Source organism: Olea europaea, unplaced genomic scaffold (genome assembly GCF_002742605.1).
Source record: "Olea europaea var. sylvestris unplaced genomic scaffold, O_europaea_v1 scaffold864, whole genome shotgun sequence".
In the NCBI taxonomy this organism is placed as follows: Eukaryota; Viridiplantae; Streptophyta; class Magnoliopsida; order Lamiales; family Oleaceae; genus Olea; species Olea europaea.
The window spans coordinates 210,034-220,239 of record NW_019267092.1 but is presented as its reverse complement, the minus strand read 5'-3'; the positions used below and the strand labels follow the sequence as shown (position 1 = coordinate 220,239).

Genomic DNA, 10,206 nt, shown 5'->3' with positions numbered 1-10,206 from the left:
TTAGTTATTCAAATAAACATCAACTTTTAGTTAATCACACGAATTTAATTATATCGAATACACTGAAATTAGACCTTATTTCCTGTGGGACGATAACTCTTTCATTACAATTATTACTTGTACAATGAACCCGTACGCTTGCGGGATTTGGACGAACAATCAACAAATTCATATAGAAGAAATCGCAGATATACCATAGCTACTTGATGCAATGAATACATAAAACTCTAATATGGTAATTGTATATGTACCGTCTTGATTTTTGCTCAATCATTTAATCAAATGTTTGATTATTGCCCACTAAGCGAGGCAAATTGTGCAAAAATTGTCGTTCCCGAGTGATCACCAATGACTTGTACTTCAGCAGAGTTGTTACTTTCCACGGGTTGAGAAAGGGGCTCACTGTCTGCAGTAGAAGCTGCTGGAGACACTATAGGAGGAGAGGCCGTGGTGGCTAATGCCTCATTTTCTTCATCATTCATTCCTTGGGATGAGGCTTCTTGAAGCTGCAAAGCGTACTCCGAGTTCCACAACACGTCTCCCATACTAGGCCTGTCGACCCCATATTCAGCCAAACATTTCTCTGCACTTTCTGCGTATTTCTTCATAGAGTTGGGTTTGATGTGCTGATTAGTGTGGGATTGATGATTTTTCTTAATAAATCTTTTCGCTTCCATTGCATTGCCCATTCTGCCAAGTTGACTTGCTCTCTTGGCAATGCAGGGTTGATAGCAGGAGCAGGACGAGCACATAAGACCTCGTATAAGACGACTCTCCTGTGATAATGTTATTCAAAATCAACAACAACAATATTAAAAAAAAAAATTGGTCCATGCAACCACATGGCATATGGCCATGTGGTCGCATGGTTTGCCCATGCCGCGGCCATGCGACTGCATGGGTTTGTACTATGTGATCGCATAGTACAATTATTTGGTAATTGGAGGCCATTTTCTCCCATTGTAAATTCAAATTTGGTGACTTTTGGCTTAAAGTTTGGTACCATTTCTTGAATGTGGTGTATGCCTATATATATTAGATCCATGTTGAAGGCAAACACATTACAAAAATAACAAGGTTCCATATTACTTCCAAAATCAAAGATCAAAGTCTTTAAAAGCCATATTCATATTCATTCTTTGTGTTCTTCAAGTTTTCTAGGATTTGCACTTGTACTTTGTTGTTTAAATCCTTGAAAGGCTTGTTATAATCCTGCAAACCATTTGCCAACAACTTTCGAACCATCTCAAATTCATAGGAGAAGGGGCAAATATTTTTTGAGGACAACGATATCGTATTCAAGCCATTCATTGATACAGATTCGTGATTATCTTCTTATTGGCATTTCCGGTTCATATTTAGTGATCTCTACTCCAATCCGGTGAATTTTCTCCAACAATTTCAAGCAATATTTTTGCAATGGAAAGCGAGACAACGTTAACGATAATCAAACTCATGAATCAAGACTTGGTACGGTTAGATCGTTTTGATGGAACGAACTACACTCGATGGAAAGACAAATTGAAGTTTCTTCTCACTGCACTAAAGATCTTCTACATTCTAAATCCGAAATTGGCGCTACTACTGGAACCAACAAATGGAGAAACCGAAGTGATAAGGAATGAAAGACAAAAGCACCAAGAAGATGAGTTAATATGCTGCGGTCACATTCTCAACGCATTATCGAATCGTTTATATGACTTATATACAAACACAATTTCAACAAAGGAAATTTGGGATGCGCTCGAAAATAAGTATAAAGCGGAAGAAGGTACAAAGAAATTTTTAATTTCTAAGTACTTCAATTTTAAATTTTTAGATAATATTCCCCTTTTTCCCCAAATACATGAAATGCAAGTAATTGTCAAAAAGTTGAAGGCGGTAAAAATTGAATTACTGAAGACCTTTCAAGTGAGGGCTATAATTGCCAAACTTCCCGGAACTTGGAAAGGATATCGAAAGAAGATAATGTATAGTTTCGAAGATTATTCTTGGGAACAACTGCAAAAACATCTTCGGATTGAGGAAGAGTCGAGAATACATGATAAAAGTGATTCTCATGAGGGCACTTCCAAAGTAAATGCTGTAGAAAATTTCGAACTGTCAACAAAATCCAACAAAAGGAAGCCTTTAAGGAACCTTAATAAGTTCAAGAAGAAGACCAAAAGAGGATGCTTTGTTTGTGAAAAATCTGGACACTACGCAAAAGATTGTAGACACCGGAAACACAACAACTTCGAGGGTAAAGTGAATTCCATCCAATAAGACAAGATTGTGAACACTGTGAGCAAAATAAATGCAATTAAGGGAAAGGTTCCCGACTAGTGGTATAATATGACAAATCTTTGTTCAAAATATACAATGAAGTGGATGAAGACCAAGAGATCTAAATGAGTAACGAGGTGCGGTCCAAAGTAATTGGAAAAGGAAGTGTAGAAATTATCTTCACTTCTGGGAAAAATGTTACTCTCACAAATGTACTACATGTTCTGGATATGAATATGAACTTAGTGAGTGGAAATTTTTTGGGAAAATCGGGCATTAAAAGTGTCTTTAAGTCCAGTAAACTTGTATTATCACTTAACAAAAAATTTGTTGAAAAATGCTATTCAAGTGAAGGAATGGTCAAACTTTGTACTATTGACAATGAAATAAATAAAGTTGATTTTGCTTACATGATTGATTTATTTTCTTTATGACTTACTAGATTAGGTCACATAGGTAAAAGTACCATGAAACGCATGAGAAATTGTGACTTAATTTCATATGATGAAAATGATGCCATTAAATGCAAAACACATGTAGAAGCAAAAATGGTTAAAAAGCCTTATCAAAGCGTTAAGAGGGCTTCTTGAATATTAGAATTAATTCATTCTAATATATGTAAATTGAATGGCATACTAACAAGAGGTGGAAATAGATATTTCGTAACATTTATTGATGATTGCTCAAGATATACTTATGTTTATTTGATGAAACATAAATATGAGGCCTTTGATTTGTTTAAAACTTATAAAAATGAAGTTGAAAATTACTTAAATAAGAAAATAAAGACCTTAAGAAGTGATAGAGGTAGTGAATACTTTTCTAATGAATTTAATTTATATTGTGAACAACATGGTATAATTTACCAATGTTCTGCATCTAAGACACTCGAACAAAATGGTTTGGCTAAAAGGAAGAATAGAACCTTATTAGAAATGATTAATGCTATGCTTATAAATGCTAAGTTGCCGTTTAATTTATGAGGTGAAACTTTATTAAGTGCACATATGATACTTAATACGATTTCTTCTAAACATACAAAGGTTTCTCCTTATGAATTGTGGAAAGGAAGAAAATCGAACATTGAATACTTCAAAGTGTGGGGTGCCTTGCTTATTGCAAGAACACAAATCCTAATAAGACCAAATTGGGTTCAAGAGGCATTAAATGTGCTTTTGTTGGATATACTAATAATAGCAAATTTTATAGATTGCTAAACTTGGAGACTAGTGTGATTATCGAATCAAGTGATGTAGAGTTCGTTGAAGATTTATTATCATCGGATAATGAATTAAAGGAAACTATTGAAAACATCCCTAGCTCAAGTTGAACACTTGATGAAATGTCTTCTAAAGATGTTAATAAGTCTAGTGAACCACGAAGAAGCAAGACTCGAGTTGAGAAGTCTTTAGGACCGAATGAAATTGATTCTCAACTTATCTCCTTTAACTTAGTAGAAGGAAATGCATTGAATGTTATAAGAACAATTCCTGTTGTTCTACAAATGGAAACTGGATCTAAAACCAATAAAGAAGCTATGACTTCTCGTGATAACATTTTTGGGAAAGATGCAATTAAAGATGAAATTGATTCGATAATGTCTAATAAAATTTGAGAACTTGTCGATCTACCACCGGGATCCAAACCTATTGGATGTAAATGGGTATTTAGGAGGAAATATAATATTGATGGCTCTCTAAATACTTTCAAAGTTAGATTAGTAGCTAAAGGATATCGATAAAAGGAATGAATCGACTATTTTGACACTTATGCACTGGTAGCGAGAATAACATCGAATATGATATTATTCGCATTGGCCTCAATATATAACTTGCATGTTTATCAAATGGATGTCAAAACGACATTCTTAAATGGGGATCTCGATGAGGAGGTCTATATGGAGCAACCCAAAGGGTTCATTCTACTTGGAAATAAACATAAGGTATGCAAGTTAGTAAAATCCTTATATGGTTTGAAGCAGATACCTAAGAAATGGCATGAGAAGTTTGACTTAGCTATAACATCATTTGGATTTAAACATAATGGCATAGATAGATGTTTATATTCTAAAGTGTATCATGATTATGTTACATTTATATATTTATATGTTGAAGACATGTTAATTATGAGTAATCACATGAACGGTATAGAAGAAATAAAGAGGTTTCTTTCTTCCACATTCAAGATGAATGATCTTGGTCAAGTGGATATTATTTTAGGTATCAAAGTCACAAAGATTATTGGGGGTTATCACCTAAGTCAATCACATTATATTGAGAATGTGATAAACAAGTTCAAACACTTGAACATAAAAGAATATAGTACCCCTGTTGATCCAAGTTTAAAACTTGTAAAGAATGATGGAAGGGCGATTGCTCAATTAGAATATTCTAGTACTATTGAAAGTCTTATGTATGCAGTTCAGAGCACAAGACCGGATATAGCATATGCTATTAGTAAACTTAGTAGATTTACTAGCAATCCAAGCAAAAATCATTGGAGGGCCATTGGGAGAGTTCTTGGATACTTAAAAAAAATCAAGAACTTAGGCTTGCAATATACTAACTTCCTGGCAATATTGGAAGGATTTACCGAAACTAGTTGGATATCTAGCACGGGTGAAAGTAAATCCATCTCAGGTTGGGTATTCACTCTAGGAGGAGGTGCTATTTCTTGGAAATCAAAAAAACAAACATGCATAACACACTCGACTATGGAATCAGAATTTATAGCCCTATCGGATACCAGGAAAGAAGCTGAGTGGCTTAAGAATCTCTTTTATGAGATACCTTTAGGATCGAAGAATATTTCTTCAATACCTATCATATGTGATAGTCAAGCCATATTAGCGAAAGCATACAACGAGGTATACAACGAAAAGTCTAGACACATGAGTCTTAGACATGACTATATAAGGAAGTTAATCAAGGATGAAATAATTTTTCTAAATTATGTAAGGTCAATTGAGAATTTGGCAGATCCTTTGACTAAACCTCTAAACAGAAATTTAGTAGCATATACTTCAAGTAGGACGGAGTTGAAACTCCTTAACTAAAAAGGTTCACCAATGACAGGAACCCTACCTGTCATTACTCAAAAGGTAATTACGGGTTCAAAAGATAACAACAAGTCATTCGATATGTGAATAGTTGCAGGATTATTAAAAAATCCGCAATAATTCTATCCTAATTAAATTAATGCTGGTTGTTACTGAAATGAGGGATGAGCTTTAAGCTCTTAACGAAGTTTAGTACAAAAACACAAGTACCCCTAAAGGTAACAAAGGTCCTGGAAGAACTTCACCTAAATAATATTCAAGGTGGTGCCGCTTTAATAGAGAATTGGAGTTTCTCTCTTAAAAGATTGTTAAAAAAGATAAGCGCAAGGCTATAAAAGCGCTAAGCGAGTTATGAGGAACTTGAGAACACGTGGTACTCGTGTGTGTGTTCTTACCTATATTGTCATATGGAATAACTGGTTCAAAGCTACACGCTACCTTTGATTCCGGCTATACTTTGTTTGAATTACACTATGGTTAGATTCAAATCGAAAGATATCTAATCCTTATGCATAAGTATCATATATTATGAATATGAGACTTGTTAATTTTGAACAAGTGGGGGAATGCTGTAATAATGTTGTTCAAAATCAACAACAACAATATTAATAAAAAAAAAAATGGTCCATGTGACCGCATGGCTATAGCCTTATGCCGAGACCTTGGTCTCGGCATGGGCAAACCGTCGCATGGTACAATTATTTGATTGTTGGAGGCCGTTTTCTCCCGTTTTAAATTCAAATTTGGTGACTTTTGACATAAAGTTTGGTACCATTTCGTGAATGTGATGTACGCCTATATATATTGGATCCATATTGAAGGCAAACACATTACAAAAACATCAAGGTTCCATATTACTTCTAAAATCAAAGATCAAAGTCTTTAAAAGCCATATTCATATTCATTCGTTGTGTTCTTCAAGTTTTCTAGGAATTGCACTTGTGCTTTGGTGTTTAAATCCTTGCAAGGCTTGTTATAATCCTACAAACCATTTGCCAACAACCTTCGAAGCATCTCAAATTCATAGAAGAAGGGGCAAATATCGTTTGAGGACAACGATATCGTGTTCAAGTCATTCATTGATACAAGTTTGTGATTATCTTGTTATTGGCGTTTTCAGTTCATATTTAGTGATTTCTACTCCAATCCGGTGAATTTTCTCCAACAGACTCCAAATGAGTACACCTAAGACTTATTTTTGAGCTGTTGTTTCTTGAAGTACTCGGGGTTGAGGTACCCGAAGCTTCCTTTAACAGCCATGCTCACGTGATTTTGCTCGTCACCTGTTGCACCATCTTTCCTGTGAAATCTTCGTCCAACAAGATATTGGTGGTCTTGACAACGCCATGAATGATGCCTTGAGCTGTGCCACTATGCAGGTAATGAAGCCCGCGAGCAGGCCCGGTACATATTTCAAGCCTTTGCTTCCAAGATAGGGGTGGCAAATCCTTCCCATAAATATGGTCACGAAAAGGTCCATTGGACATGTACTTCTAAACCAGTATCATCTCTAAGTTTTGATCACAATATCCAATCAACGATACCAAATGGCGATGTCTAAGCTTGGACAACATCTGAATATCCGTCTGGAACTCATTAATACCTTGCTCAGACTGTGGATTGCCTCGTTTAATGGCCACCTTCATTCCATCATGAATTTCTCCTATATAGACATTGCCAAAGCCATCAACACCAATTATTGCATTTGGATCCCAGTTCTTGGTTGCCTCCTGCAACTCTGCTAAATAAAAGTATCGGCCTAATCCTGAAGTAGAGGAGAAAAATTGGCTTTTACGAGAACCTAGAGAAGTCTTGCTGTTTGACGTAAAGCTCGCGTCTCCAGCGTGAAGTCGAAGTAACCAAGACAAAAAGCAATGATTCTGCTGCAAATCTTGTGGTCTTTTCTTCCACTTAACAGCCATTGCACCTAAACTGACAAATGCTCCAAACATCATTGCATATCCAGCAGCAGCTACCGTACCCCGGCCTGGCCCATCAGCCAATATCCAATCAACACCATATTCTCCATCCAGGCTACCAACAGAATTGTTCATTCTGAAAACCTCAAGACCATTGAGAAGTGCATTTCTTGTACCAGTATTTTCGTTCATCGGTCCAACCTGAACAGTTATTGTGTTGGCATTATCTACCATAGAAGAATTCATCACAAAATCCGTATAATAAGCTGCTATCAAGACATCTGCCACAGTGGTCATGTCCAGCCTGGTAATCGCAGGCTTTCCATTGATGAATACATTGAAATAGAGATCATTCACAGATTTGCTCTCTAATGATATTTTATAATACAAAGAGGAAGAAGATGATAATCATAAAATAACAAATTTTCTGATACAATTTTCATACTACCCGGCTGGTAGTATATATGTATTACAAAAGGTTTTCAGCCATACTTTTAGTCAACAACTTCTACCTACTTCAGCCTTACTTGTTGACAGGATACACCATGCTATGATTGACATATTAGTCATCAAAAATAAACATTACATAGACTGATTTTAATACATAAGGATACCACAAATTGTGACAGCAAAAGTGACAAAGAAACGTCAATACTCTCGATATCAGCGAAATGCAAACGAACCAGATACGTGAATGAAGTGTTAATGTTCATTCTCCAAGTAATATTGAAATTAGGTACTAGAACATTGGCATCCGCCATTTGAGTGGCAGATGCATAAACCACCGGTGGAGCAATAAACGGAGACTCCCCCCTCGGGATATGTAATAATACTCGGTGAGACAGAAGCATTCGAGGCAGTAACACTTGGATCAATATATGAATGATCAGATTCCCAGGTTCTTCCTAGGGTATCATGTTGTGGGGTTATAGCATTGCCTCCCATGTTCAGCCTATACTTGGTCTGTAAGCATTGCGGCCTAGCCCGCGGTGCTCTCCCTTGGGGAAAAGCATCGACCCAACATCGCCAATAAGGATAACGGAGCTGAAACAAATTCTATTCCATTAACATAAGCCACACTGTCTGCACTGGGTTGGAATACTACAGAATACCTCTCTGTTGTCGCATTGACAAGGTACTTCCTCATAAACCAGCTTGTGTTTCCAGTGTTTTCAAATTCATGGATTAGTACCAAATCATTCGTCTTGACTAAGATTTTGCGTTCTTCAAATCCTTCTCGCTGTTCTCGACTGGAAAAAAGTAGAGTCGAATCCAATGCCAACCTGGCCTGGTATAACATGTAAAAGTGTATGTTGCTATTGATTCAAATATTTTAGCAGACAGATAAACCGGTGAAGGAACATCAGCAGACTTGATAGAAACCTTAACATCTAGTCCTTCATAGGCTAAATATTTGCTAGTTTCTTGATCATTCAAGATCACCCTTTGGCCGGGGAGGGTGGTGGAGTTGGTGCACCAAAATCAACAAGTATGCTATCTTGTGGGGTGAATGAATTAGATTTTACAGCACTGGCAAAATTTGGGACAGAAATAAAAAGAACCAGGAGGATAGCCGCCATGGTTGAGAGGAATGTGGTGGCGGTAGGCGGAGATTGGAAGAAGAGGGTGGTTTAATGATCATTTCCATCTCCTGCCCTCCTGGCTATATATATATATATATATATATATATATATATATATATATATTCTATTATTTGGAAAATTTCATCCATAGTCACTGAACTTTCTGAGAAATCTTAATTGGGTCACTATGTTTTAGTTTATCTCAATTGGATCATTAAACTTCAATTAAGTTTCAAAAAAGGATATGACAAGGTCTGTAGATTAAAAGGGATTTTTTATTTTTATTTTTATTTTTTTTAACATTTTTATGATGTAACATGGTTTATATGAAAAGATTGGCAGCAGTATCAATGCTAATTAATTTTGATATTTAAGAATTTGTTGGAGCTAGGCTAAATTAGGGGTTAATTTGATTAATTATCTATTAATATTAAATATGAAGTCTGAAATTTGAAGAATCTAATTTTGATTTTCATTATAATTCAGATTGTGAATTGTTTTGTCCTTGTTGGAGTGTGATTATCATTTTGGACTGATTTATTCCATTTGAGTTTGGGTCAAGGGAGACAATTGGTGCGAGGGGTATTAGTTCTAACTGGGAGATTGCATTATTAGCATTAAAATTTCCTCATCACTGGGGTGATTGTAGTGCTAGGTTTGTGGGAGTAAGTTTTGTTACCTGAATGTCAACTTGCGGTTATCATGCAATAGTTTCATAACAAAACAGAGCTATTGATGAAGTGTATAAGGGATTAAAATTTATAATGAAATGGGACCGTCACAAGGCAAAATAATTTTTTTTGATTTTATGATAACTTCGGGTTGGTTCGTTTTTCGAATTGTTAGTCTAATTTGATCGGAATCAAGCCAATGAATAAAACTTAGAGCCTTTGGCCCTGATGCAAGGCCAATTTTGGGCAAACTCCATCGCTTAGGCCCTCGTTTAGGCATTTTTGTTATTTATGGTAATTTTTGTTTTTGCAATATCTTTTTCCATAAAATTCGGATTTATATTCCGTTTGTTGGAGGATAATCCTGAAGATAAGGATTTTCCATCTTAGTAGTTATCTCATATTTTTCTATTTTTGAAAAAATATCATTTTATTCTATTTTTCGAATTTTGCTAGGTTTTTTTTCTATTTAAGGCGTTGTAAGCCCTTTGAGGCGGCAGTTGTTGAATTCAATAAAATTTTCTTTGAGAGTTTTCTCATTTTGTGATTGTTCATCTTCCCTATAATCTTTCACTACGTTAGTTGGTATCAGAGTCGAAATGGTTCCTTCACCATGCCGCCAAGGAGACGTCCTGAAGCCCGTGATGCCCCGGTAGAGGAGGTACATAGACGTGATGAAATCGCACAGCTACATCAGCAAGAGATCGAT

The 10,206-nt window shown here is 35.8% G+C and overlaps 1 pseudogene; it reads right to left on the bottom strand.

Moving 5' to 3' along the window:
- Positions 1–290: 290 nt before the first annotated feature.
- LOC111391964 lies at positions 291–8,822 on the bottom strand (annotated as a pseudogene).
- Between the last annotated feature and the right edge of the window lie 1,384 nt (positions 8,823–10,206).